Below are 14,205 nucleotides of genomic sequence, written 5' to 3' on the forward strand. Positions count from 1 at the left end.
TGGACGGGTATGGGGTTTGTTGGGGGAGAAGGTGCCTGGGATGTGTGAGCGGGTGTGGGGGTATGTGTGTATGGCAGGGTATGCTTGTGGGACTCACCCTATGAATACTCTCTCTCTCTCTCCCCCTCCCTCACTGCAAATACATGCATACACGTGCGTGCGCGTGCGCGCACACACACACACACACACACACACACACACCCCCCCCTACCCCTCCTGCTCCTGGCCCTGGGGTACTGGTGCAGCCCCATGCACCTGTGGCCCAGCAATGCAGCCTGGGGCCACATGGTGCTGGAGCAGGTGTACAGGGAAGCAGTGAAAGCTGGGGCAGAGGCTTCTGGATGAGGGGGCAAGGGTGGGAGGGGGCTGGGGGTAGGGAACAGCCAAGCTGGCCTTGTTGCTGGCTTTTGCCAGCTCCCCGTGGGCCCTGCTCCCCCTGGCTCCTGTGATCTTTGATAGCCAGGAGCAGATTATATCAATTTTTTGAATTTTGTAGGGGCCCAGCAGGCCGGATAGAATGGCCTGGCAGGCCAGATCTGGCCCATGGGGTGTATTTAGCTCACCTGGGAGAGCAGGTCATTAATCAGATGCAGAAGCAGTAATCAGCCCCTTAAACATGTAAATAAAGCCCAATTTAAAAAATCTAATGTAGATCTGATAGCATCCTAAGTGGGACTTTCAAAATACTTCTCCTTTTTAACAATGTATTTAAATGACCTGCAAAGAAAAAAAATAAGTCTAGTTATATAATTAGGCTTGGCGTAATTTTATTTTAATTTTTTTTAAATAATGTTGACAGATAATATAAATGTTTTATTTTTAAGCATTTAGTTTATTGATTTTAATTTTTAGGCTTGTGCAATATAACTGCCTGCTGTGATAAAGGAAAGGTAACGACTGTAGGATTGCCACTAGCTGAGCAGCAGAGCTTCCATCAGTTCTGGTTATACTCACCTATAGCTCCTTTGTTCACTTTGTCACTTCCTCTCTCTTTATTCCCAATCCCCTGGGGTTTCTGGGAGTTGCAGTCCCAACTCCAGTCAGCACTGTTCTGTAGGACTGCTCCCCCTGTCATCAGACACTCTATCAGCCACTATTTTTCTTGCGTCCTTTTCTATTTATTTCAATATTTTTTCATCAGTCTGTGAGTATGAGGTAAAATTGACATTTATCAAAATTTGCTGGAAAAAAATGAAATTTTGCCAAGACTATATATAATCTAAGAATAAAATATAGTACAACAATGTACACTCAGGAATTAAAGCTTTGTTATAATCCATATAAACAAGCAAAATGTAACACAGTGGGTGCATCTACACATGCAATTACATATCTCACTGGAGCTTATTGCTCCCAGGCGCTGCATATGCACCCAGGACTACAGCATACTGAGTCGGAGCAGCCCCAACTGGCAAGGGGCCCTTGTGGTCAGCCTGCCAACCCAGGGTGCTCCTACCCGACTCAGTGTGCTCCAGAGGGGCTGCCTGGTGCACAAGCGTGCTCCAGTGCAGAGCTAGCTAGCATGCAGTCTCTACAGTGAAGTACCCTTGTGCCCCAGCCAGCCCAGTCAGCATTTACAGATGTGTTGCTGCACATTAAAGAATGCTGTTGCAGGATAGGACTTGTATTTACAAGTACTAACCTATGGCAGAGTTAATTAGTTTAATGAGGCCTAATAGGGCCACATGTGTAGACACAGAGACTTTACTGCGGATGTAATTATCTCCACAGTGAACAACTCATGTAGACATGCCCAGCGAGTGCGGGGCTTATTTTGGCTTCTTTACTATGACCAGTTGCTTATATGCTATATATCTGAATAATTACAACTATTCTGTTTCCCCACCCTTGTTTTCCTTTTGTAGCGGGTAATGGCTAGAAATAACTAATGTCAGCTGTGAATACTAGAGGAAAGGTCAAGAATATGAAGGTAATGCAAGCGTGGACAGATTTGACCCTCCCTGGGAACACAGGGAGACACTCCCCCACACTACCCACACATGGTAAGCAAACTAGTGTCATCAGTTCTTTTTACATAAGTCATATGAGTGGGGAGATAAGTGACTGCAGCAGCTACTAAGAGTCAGCTAGTTTTCCGTCTCAAGATACACTTTCTTTATTTTGATTTCAACAGCCCTGTGATCAAAGTATGTTCACAAAGTTTTCTCATACTTTAAATATATATATTTTAACGGGGATATCCATTATTATCCTGCTCTATAGAATGTGCATCACTTCAAACCAGTTCATAGCAAAGCTTTGACAGTTTCACTGTTATCAATAAGATCATACCTGGAGCAAGTAAATTTGCTAGAACATGCATTTTCAAATATTAAGGCCTTTCTAGACACTGTATTGTCCTTGCAAACTGCTCAGCATTACTGAGTGACGCTGCGGCTAGACTGAAAGCAGACAGCTGACAGGGGTTACTGTAGAACAAATATGATGCCAGTGAGGTAAACAGTTATTCAGTGTGCAGTATCATTTACTTATCTGTTAAAAGTGTTTTGCCTAGTGAATCTTGCTGTATTTATTTTTCCTACCAAGTCATATACGAGTTGCTTTCCTTTTACCATTTGTCTTTTGCAATAACACTAACACCTTCTTGAGTAAGATTTCTTGGGAGTTGGGTTAGGGTTTCTGAACATTCAGGTGACTGCATATCTCACAAATGGTTGCTTCTGGTGTCCGCAACATTACACTAGAGCTGGTAAAAAATGTTTTGCTTTTGTTCTTGGGTAAAATTCTAGCATTCTAGGATAATCCCATAACAGTGTTTTGAAAACCTTTATTGGAAATGTCCCCATATTTAGACAGATCTATGAGCTAGAGAAACAAAACGTCTTCTTAAAAGGTTAAAAAAACAACACTATGTTCGAGTCCAGAATGTCCTTGTTTGAACTTGGAAGAACTATTTTGTGTAACTAGTAAACAGACTTCTGAATTACATAAAGTGAAGCTGCCTCTGATCCAAAACCAGTATTTGTGTGTGTGAGGAAACTTCTGCATGTCCAAGAGACCACATACATGTTTTGTGACATAGTGGGAGAAGTTTTCATTAATCCATATGTAGATTTCTCCTAAAAAAAAAAAAAAAAAGAAAAAAAAAGAAAAAAAGGTTGCGGGGGGGTGGGCTCTATAAACCGAGGATCACTAACTTGTTGAAAATATCTACCTCTTCTTATAGATGCTGGGGATCCATGAATATTAGCTGGGCTTCTCATAGCAGCTACAGCAAAATTTGGGCTTAGGTATTACCCTCCCCACAGGTAATAATGCCAACAGCAATTATCTTTTTCCTTTCTTTATTCATAAGGAAAAGAGAAAGAAGAAATAATCCCCTTGGAATATGGACTAGCTAGTTTAAGGCTTAGTGTAGTTAAACCTATTGACAATGAAAATGTCCATTAAAATAGACCCCAAAGCTTGCTAAGAAAATGTTTTCCAACTGTTTAAGTTGGTCTAATAAAAGAGATCAGATTCACCCAAAGAGCTTTGTCTGCCTATGTCCTTCGATCGACATGGCTACAACCTACACCCTGTAACATGGAAGATATTAAATTCAGCCATTTGAAATGGAAACTGTACAACGTGAAAAAGAAGCCAAACTCAACAGAGACACATATTTTCTAAGCCTATGCAAGAAAAAAACTTTGTTCCCAGTGGATTAAACATCCACAATCCTCCTACTACTGCACACAGCTCCAAATATGCTTCACCGCTATGCAGGAGAACTTCAGAGAAAATTAGAAATAGTATTCTTCACCTAATCTACTCCAAGAGACCAGCTCAGAAAGGAAATCACCACCTGCTACAACAATTTAAAAGAGAAAAATCCAGATATCTTCTCTAATATTATGCAATGGACACAAAGAGACTACAAAATTTTTTCTACAACATTCATCCAACATAAAAAGCAGAAATGGAATAAATTACTCCAGTAGCACCTTTCCCAGCCACAAAACAGCCATTAGAGGAACAATACCAACACCTTACAACATTCTAACCTCAGACTTGATGAAACTGAAAGCAGCAACCAATCCTCAAATATCATCAATTTCTCCACACAAACTGAAAAATCTGTCCTTTCTAAAGGCCTAATTTTCTGTCCAGAAAAATACCCTAACAAAATACTTCAATGTGGAGAACTAGAAGAATTTGTCCAATGCCTCTGCCTCAAGGAATATTTTCACAACCAAAATGAATCCACTTGCAACAACAACTCATCCTCTGACAACATTGAGGAAAAAATCAACCATGCAAAACCCCAAAAATTAGATTGGACACCTCATAGTGGATGAAATTCTAACCTTGACTGCTACAGTGACTGCTTCAGGGAAAGAATTAACAATGAAATAATCGACAACACACGCCACCATAACAATTTCTCCCCACCAGGGAGAAAGGCATAGAATCTCTAAGATCTAACCACCAAATAGTAACAAAGCCAGCAGATAAAGGAGGAGCCATAGTCATTCTTAACCATGAAGATTTCATAAAGGAAATCAACAGACAACTCTCTGAAACCACCTACTACAAAGAACTAGAAGAAGATCCTACTTCCCTTTTCACCTTGAAACTCAAAAATACTATCAAATCATTTCCATCAGAACTACAAGAAAAACTACGGACCTTGATCCCCTCACTACCTAATTCAGGGACTTTTTACGTGCTCCCTAAAATCCACAAACAAGGGAACCCTAGCAGACTTATCATATCCAACCATTAAACTCTAACTGAGGAAATATCAGGCTTCATTGAATCAATCCTAAAACTGCTTGTCACCCAAAGAGTGAGTTTTGTCCAAGACACTACAGAATTTCTATGGAAACTTAAAAACATAGACCACCTTCCCACCAACACCCTCCTAGCCACCATGGATGTTACCAGCTTATATACCAACATCCCACACCAGGATGGCATCCAAGCCTGCTACGAGAACAAGATGACAACTCAGGGTACAGACCCAAAGATATTACTGACCTTACACACTTCATCCTCACACACAACAATTTCACTTTTAATAACCAACACTTCCTCCAGACCGTGGGCACAGCTATGGGCACCAAAATGGCCCCCCAGTATGCCAACCTTTTTATGAGCCACCTGGAAGAAGAATTCCTCAAGGACTACACCATCAAACTCTTGCTATAATTAAGATATATTGATGACATCTTCATCATTTGAACTGAAAACCTGCAATCTCTGATTGAGTTCCATCAGAAACTCAAGAATAATCATCCCTCCATCTGACTATCTCTTGAATAATCCAGCACCCACATCTCCTTTTTAGACATGATGATCAGAATCCAGAATGGTAAAATATAGACTATGTTATACAAGAAACTCACAGACCAACACACATATATGCACAGAACCAGCAATCACCCTAAAGGCACCAAGAAAACTGTTATGTACAGTCAAGCCCTCAGATACCACTGAATTTGCACTGAGGAGTATACCTGGGATTGCCACCTCACTAGTCTTAAAAAAGCTTTTACTGTACAAGGATACTCCACCAGAGAAACAGATGGCACATTTGAAAGAGCCACCTGTATATCATGTAAAGAACTGCTGAAGTACAGAAGAAAGACCCCCATGAATCATACACTGTTGGTTATGACATACCACTGTTCCCTCAAACCCATATGGAAAATCCTCAAACAATTGCAACCCATACTAGAACGAGACCCTATTCTTGAAAGGATCTTCCCAGAACCACCCATGCTAGCCTTCAAACAAGCACCAAACCTTGCTAACCTCATCACCAGAAGCAAACTTCCTATGGCCCAGAACACATCAAATGGATCCAGACCATGCCATGACAAGATATGTGAAACCTGCCAACACATCTCCACCATCCCCACAACAGAACCATCGGCATTTCTGGATGCTACGGCTGCACCTCCAGAAATGTAATATATCTCATCCAATGCACCAAATACCATAATGAAAAATATGTAGGAGAGACCAAACAAGAACTGATCGCTAGAATGAACGCACACCAGATATCTATTAAAGACAAGAATACCCAATTACCGGTGTGGGCACATTTCTCACAAGAAAACCACTCTGTCTCCAATCTCTTAGTTCTAATCCTCAAAGGGAACTTACAAAATACTTTTCACAGACAAGCCTATGAACTTCACTTCATCAACTTCCCCACTTCCAGCTTGTCTCTTACCCACTGACTTCTCAATTTCCATCTCCCCTGACTACCTTTCTTGCATGCATACCAGCCTCTGGCTTTTTTACTATTCATTCCATCCAGAAAGAGCACACAACAACTGCAGATGCTTCTTCAGCCTGACAAAAGGTTTTTAAACCTGAAAAAGCTTGCTAAGAAATTTTTTTCCCAACTATTTAAGTTGGTCTAATAAAAGAGATCAGATTCACCCAAAGCACCTTGTCTGCATTAAAACGCATGGAAGCAATTTGTGGCTTTCACTCCATTCAGCATTGACTATTACAGTACTTGTTATAAGCAGCTTTCACTGCTTGTTATTTTTGTTATTATATTTATGTAAACTTTTCAAGTAGATGTTGCAAACCAAAGGAATAAACACAGGAGAGGGTGAAGGTGACACTGAAACATCACGTTGATAGATTAGTCATGTATAATAGTGACAGGTCATGGAAAAATTTATTTTGGAGGGGAAATTGGGGGCTTAAGTGGGACAAGTTTAATTATAAGACTTAAGTATATAAAACAAATATTAAGAATTCCTACAAGCTCTCTACCTAAGTTATCAGCACGTGAAAATTACCTGTAGGAAATTTATACAGCCTATCCTTCTTCAGATACCTCTAAATCACTTCACCTGTGATGCCTACAGAAAATTTTCAAGTGTTGATAACTTTGGTAGAGGACTTGTAGGAATTCTTAATATATAAATTGGTCCTGTGAGAGTATTTCAGACACAGAAGGTGCGTCCAGATGAGCACACACATAGAGTTTGTTGTGCTGCAGACACATCTGTAGTGCTACAAACAGCATGTGCTGCACATGCAGCCATTTGCTGCACTGCTAATTTGTTTTTGTGACATGGGGAGATCCTAGTGGGTTTTGTTTTTCTTTTTTTTTTTTTTGACACCAGAAAGTCCTGGTGTCAAAAAAACCCACAGAGGGAAAAAAGTGGGGTGGTGTACATGGCAGGAACCAGAGCCTGGCTCACTGGAGCCATACTCTGGCTGCTGGCCAGGTTCCATGTGCCCAGATCATCACCACTGGAGCCCCAGGAGGCAGCCTAGGTGGGCAGCCTCCTGTACCTCAGCTGGTCCCAGCTCCCTTCATATAAGGGTGTTCACTCCCCCACTACCCAGGGCAACCTGGCATGTGGCAGAGCATGTGCGCGCTGGTGTTCCCCAGGGACAAGTAGCAGTGGCACAACTATGTGCTGTTGCTATTTGTCTCTGGAGAAACACGTGTATGCTAGTCTGAACACACCCAAAAGATGGAATGCTAGATGCTACAAATAGGTGGGTGGGGTGACTATTGCTGGTAAGAGGGAAGAGCTGGTATACATAGGTTAAAAACACAGATAAAACAGGAGGCAGCAGAGTGGGTCAAAGCCAAAGGTGAGGACAAAAACCTTGAACTTATGGTTGTGAAAGTGAGCCAGTGGAAGAATTCAAAGAAGATTCAGTTCTCTGGTTGGGACAAGGGCTAAAGAAGCTGTCATTGAAAAATATTGTCCTGAATAGGTTTAAAGATCAGAGACATGGGAGACTGTGTTACAGTAATCAAAATAGAAGATAGCCTGGATGCTAATTTTAGTTGCGTGAAAAAACAAAAGCAAACATTTTGGAAAAGGACTTACTAATGAAAGTGACTTCTGAATGTTTACAGGTACCTACAATTCTAATATTGACTTTTACATTGGCTAGGTGTTGCCTTACTTATTCAATACTTTCCAATAGATTAATTACTTTTGAGAGGTGTGCACACCTACAGCAGTATAGTCATAGTAGCTGACATTTAAAATAAGAACCAGCTGTGCCACATCCTGTTTGTTCTACTTAAAACTAAGCTGTTAAATAAGCCTATAAAAGAATATGCCCTGTAATTTACTGAAAAGTTCAAAACACAATAAACTATATTCTACTCTAGTTATAACAGATAAACATTAAGTGAGGGAATCTGAATTAAAATTTGGGAGTCTAAATTAGGTCCCAGAATTCCATGGTGATGTCTTTTCTGAATTTCAGTGTTGATGACCAATTAGTATAAATTGGTCAATATAACTGATTATTCCAAGTCCACTGAAATCAAGAGAGAGAGTTGCTTTGACTTGAGTGGATTTTGGATCAAGCCCACCACAAATTATTATTATTATATTTTAAAACCAGTGAACATAGTAATAATTATCTGATGAATAGTTATTGATCATATATATCTGGTTGGGCAAAAAGGGCAAATAATTATTCTTGATTATTAGAAGGATGATCTCTTTGACTACTTGATGGGCTCTAATAATTTTGGCACTCTGATTTTGTAGCACACATTTATAATTTGGCAAACAAAAGTTCAGGCTAAAAATTGCGATTAAAAAAATATGATTGAAGAATTCCTACGAGACTTTGCGGTCTTTCCTCCTGACCCCACCTCCACCCTAGAAAAAAATTTGGTTTTAAACATTTGAGAATCACTGGTTTTCATTATTTACTTTCATACATTCATTAAGTTTCTTATATCAATAAGCAGCTGATGGCAGCATTGACTTTATTATCAAGTGCCTGAACTTGGTTTAGGTATCCAGGTTGTAGCTGTATTGGTTTAGAGGCAAAAGGAATTGGAACTCATGGGAGAGGTGATAGCTTTTATTAGACCAACTAGATTTGTGCAAAAACAAAACAAAACAAAACTTTATTTGCAAGGTTTTGGGCACAGGCACCCTTCTTCAGCAATAGGAGAAAATATTGTAAAAGTTCTCCTAGGCAGAAATGAAAGTCCATATTTCATAGGAGACTTGAACGTATGGTAAAATCTCCTGTTTGGAACAGTTCATTCTATGCAGATTAGGCTCAGAGAAAAGTTGGAATAGTCTGTTTACCTCTAAGTCGTTTGATGGCAAGCAGGATGTAGAGTCATATTTCCTTCTGGTTATAATGTTTCATATTTCACAGAAGAGTTAAAAGATGGAATGCTTTCTGGGAAGGAATTTCTTCTGTGGACTTGGTTTAGGGAATTGGTCATTTAAGGCAGATGTGGTCCAGAGCATGGCTTGAGTATCTCAGACACCTGCTGGGCTGAAGAAGAGAGGTGATATTTCACTCAGGCTATGGAGGCTTGTCATGATGGCTAATTAAATTAATCTGTGCTCTTTTCATGCCACTCTTTGAGAGCCTTCTTCCAGGGAGTTCTCACAAACTGAATTCTGCACTGTGTCAGAGGCAGCTTCTTCACACTGATCCCTCTTTTTGTAAAGGGAGTGAGTCAACATTGCTCTATCGCCAGAGGAGCGCAGACTTGTTACATTTCTCTTTTGCACTAGCTGTGGGCAGAGGATGTGTGGAGAAGTAACACCATGAAAGCTAGAACATGCTAATTTTTAGTGCATGTTTCCATGCTGTGCAATACATTTTCCTCTTTGCCTGATCATTTCCTTCACTTTTTTTCTTTCTTCACTGCATCACTGCCTTTGTTCACTGTCTGTCTTCCAAGACTGAGGCAGCCTGTGTTGCAAGGTGCTCTAAAACAGCTTCTCAAAACAACAGTTTCTTTCTGTAACAGAATTGCTGGCACCACCCTGAATCTTCCTTATTATGAAATGGGTCAGGTGAAAGACGCATACATAGTTCTTGTTGCATCTGGCCTCCACATAGACGCTATCACTTTGTCCTGGTGTCTACTGGTTCGGGAGATATGAGAATTTAGCTCTAAAAATAGCAGGCTGTAGCTATGAAGAAGCATTTTAAAACTGCACGATTATTTTGATAACAAAGAGGTCACTTTTTTCCATTCTTAGGGTATCGTCTGGGTATCAGGCAAAAAAACAACACCACTTCCCCCGACGTATCTGTTAAGGTCATCCAAGGTTACAGTCAAATGGCAAAATGTCGTGCTGTAAGTAGATTTGCTAGAAAAAAAGTCTGAACCGTTTTTTATTTAAAGCACTGCTCATTTAGTAAAAGGCACTGGCATCTGTTACAAGAAACCTTTTTCTGGTGAAAAGGTGCATTCTTTAGATTCTTCTGTAACTTGATTGTTGGTGTCAAGCTGAACTTTGGCTAGGCAATAGTCCCCCAGAGTAGCTGACGTCATATAAGGGTGTTCACTCCAGTGCCCTGTTCAAAATTCACAGAAAGGCTTTTATTTGTGTAGCCTGGGCGTAAACAGGTTTGTACTCCTTTCTCCAATTGAGGGAATTATTGGCAGGGGAGGGTGCTATGGAGGGACACAGCAGCCCGTGACCTACTTCGTCCCCTATAGAGTTAGGCCCAGTCAATTAATTACTTAACTATATACAAACTTATTATTACAACAAAAACATTAAAGGATAAGGACATAGACTATATATATGTACAGATTTACAAAACAATAAACCCTATTCCATATATATCTCTCACATCACACCCAATTATTATTTAAAAATACAAGTAAACAATAAAACAACCCAGAACAAAGGATATTGATCAGGAAACCTTTTAACTGTATAAATATACAAACTATTACTTTAACTTATTCACTTAAACTATAAGGCACAGTCTACAAATATAACAAGCAATTCTTACTACCTGGATGCCCTCCAGGGCAGGGGCCCCCACCCCAAGGTACCACTACAGGAAAAGAGGTGAGGGGAAAGAAAAAGTCTTCCAAGCCCCACCATGACCCAGGAGCAGCCCACGTGGTGCCTCTTCACAATCCTGGGGGTCCCTCCCCTCTGGGAACCCTCTCTCCAGGGTAACTTACTACTTTACAGTCCCAGAAGGTTGCCTCCCATTTTTCAGGTCAAGGTGTTCCTTGCTGGGCTTTCCTGCCACCTGAGTTTGCTGCCACCGGCTTGGCTTAAGGCCACATACACCGCTGTGTGTAGTGGGCGCTTCGCCTTGTGCTATGGGTTGGAGGCCTGGGCAGCCTTGTGCAGCACTGGGGCTCGGTCTGTTCCTGGGCCCTCTGTGCAGAATCATCTGCACTGAGCTCTGCCCCATGCCAGCAGCTGTAGACTTAAGCCACCTCAAGCAGCTCCCAGGGTCTCTCACCCTCCATGCAGTGCCTCTTGCACTGAGCTGCTGGCCTCGTGTGGACGTTGGGGACCTGAGCTGCCCAAGCGCACATGTACAGGAGGGCCTTTCTTAGCAGCAGTCCTGAATATAGCACAGAGGCAATGTAACACATGGATTGGGCTAGGGTAAGTGAAACCGAAAATGTCCAATTTCAGTAAAAAGCTAATGTGAGTATTTTGATACAGCATGAACTACTAATGGAAATTAAATGCACGTTTAACAGCACAGGTAATCAATTATTAAAAAGACTTACAAAGTGTTGATAGATTCTCCATTATTAATTATTTTTAAAACCAAGTTTGGGCATTTCCCCCCACCCCCTGTAAAGAAATACAAAAAAGAATATAGTCTGGGAATTTCTGCAACTTGTTTAGATTAGCAAAAGTCTCTTCTGGCCTTTTGGCCTATGAAACCTGTCTTTGGGTACAAAAATACCAGCATTGCCAAGGCTACAGAATTTCTGTATGCCCATCAACAAAAAGTGCATAGGAGTCGAGAGCCCCTGGCTTCCAGCCCAGTGAACTTTTCCTTAGGCCAAGCGACATTTTGAAACAGGAAGACTAAGATAATCCATTTTGTCAGAAGTTCAACTGCGCGTGGTATGCGGAAGCAAGATGCCATTGTAATAGATTCACTGACGGAATGTAGGAGGACTTCATTACTGAATCATGGATGGGAGATAGCAGTTTTCAGTATGAATGGATTGTCAAGAAACAGTAAACGGTACCTCTTTGACCCTAATGCTACTGTCTGCTAAGCTTCGTGTCCTGGCTTCAAATTATGGCCACCCTAAAAGCTTAAAAAATGCTAGTAGACAACAGTGTTAGACAACATGGAGATCATCATGGATTTTTTTTTTTACATATAAACACAGTGTCCTGTAATGATGTATGTCTTGCAAATTAGACATGATTTCCTTCTAGGAAATTGTTTGGTTGTTTGGACTCTGGTTTCTCCACATAGACCCAGCCATTAGAAGTCTAAAACTTGGTGCTTCTGCTGTGTCAGATCCACAAATCGAGAACAGCTTCAGTGAAGTTAACGGAGCAAACTGTGGCAAAATAAAATGTTCTTTAAGTTGCAGTCATGTCTCATGAATTGTGTTCTCTCTCTCTCTCCCCCCCAAGTAAAACCACTCAAGGAAACCAATTGTTTTTGAGTTTTTTTTCTAAAAAAAAGTTTATTTCCACAAGGAAGAGCAATAGGAAAAATTAAATGGTTTTCCACGTATTGTTTTTTTAAACAGAGTCTACAAGGACACAGTCAGCACCAAAACTAAAAAAAGAAAAAAAAAAAAGAAAAAGGGAAAAAAAAGAAAAAAAAGAAAAAAAGTACAAACAGCCATAGAATATAATCTATAAAGCAAACATTTAATATTGCACTTTGTTTCTCTAAAGTTTTGGATTTTACTTATTTTTTCCTTAATTCAGGTCATGAGTCTATCTCAAATACTGGGCTACAACTGTGAACCCTCACACTTCATTATAATGTTGAGAATTGACCAATATTTATAAAAGGAAAAAAGTAATGCCTCTAAAGAACTGAATAAAGAAATATTTTAATGGAAACTTTTCTTTGATAAAGGTTTTAGATCTTTAAATCCCACCAGTTTTGTGTTGCAGTGCCAATTACTATAATATTGGTCAATCCTGCTTTATATATAAATTTTACCATTATACTGTGATAAGTATTAATGCTATGTGTATCAACAATTGTTCCCTAGTCCATTAAAACAAACAAACAAACAAACAAAGGAACAAAAAAAAAAAATTAATAAAAATAAAACCACCAAATGCCCTTTTATGCCAAAAATCCCGTCAGCTCTTTTTCTGTAGGGGAGGGACATTCACAAAAATGGCCTAATAAGATAAGACATCACCCAATTTCCTTATTATCTAATATATTAGTTTGCTTACACAGAAGCCCAAACCCTTTAACTGAATCACTTAAAACGCGATTCTTATTTATACTGGGTTTTTTTCACCCTGTCAACATGAAGTGTCTTCCATGTTTTCATAAAGGCCACTTATGGAAAAGCCTATCTTGTCATTTCTGAAGCCTTAAAAATAAGAAAGCATTTTGTAAGAATAAGCACCAGGCCAGAGACAAAACTCCCCCATCCCCCACTTCCAGCTGCTTTATAATAGATGGTATAAATGGTAGAAGGGACACGAATTCATAGAACAGTCAACATGAAAACTGCATACCCATTAAAAAATCTGGGCTGCTTTTTTCTGAAGAGGAAAGTTTGTATAGTGAGTAGCTTTCTGCAAACAAATGTACAAAATCCCTACTGCTTATGTGCTGGTTTTTGTGCTACAAGATACACTGGTTCCCTGCCACCCTCAGGTACACTGAGTTTATTCATGTTATGCAGGGTAAAAGCAGTTTGCACATAGCATTTAAGTGTTGTGTGAATGCTTTGTTGTATGCAGAACACCGAAGAGGACATAATCAAAGCAAAATCTCTGCTATATAGTCTTTTAGTAGGACTGGTAACTGCAGTGTCCAGTTCAGTTAGTTTCATTATTCTGCTTATCTTTTCTTGTCCTTATAATTTTATAAACACAAAATGCACAGATTAAGCTTTCTTACTACAACCGTAACCACTTTTTTTTTAAATATACTTTGTCTAGTATCTCTCTATGTATGTATAGAATTTCTGATGATTAAGTTACTACGTATAAAAATAAACTCACTTTCCCATCTCACCCCTATTTATGGGATGAGAATGGAAAACCTCTCTGAATTATGGCCAGAACTTTTTTTTTAATTTAAACTTGCTTAGGTCTTGGCTGGTGTATGCTGGTGCTGCCTTCATTTTGCTTCATTTTTAAGCTTCATAACTTGACTATCTCTTCATAAATCGTAGAAAAGATAAAAAGGGAATAAGGGTGGGTTTGTTACTTTTGTGTATGTCCCTATTCCAAATCCCCCTTAAAAAAAACCCCCAAAAAAATTAAAAAAAAATTGAAAACA

This window comes from Crocodylus siamensis, chromosome 3 (genome assembly GCF_052110815.1).
Source record: "Crocodylus siamensis isolate JL-2025a chromosome 3, ASM5211081v1, whole genome shotgun sequence".
NCBI classification, from domain to species: Eukaryota; Metazoa; Chordata; order Crocodylia; family Crocodylidae; genus Crocodylus; species Crocodylus siamensis.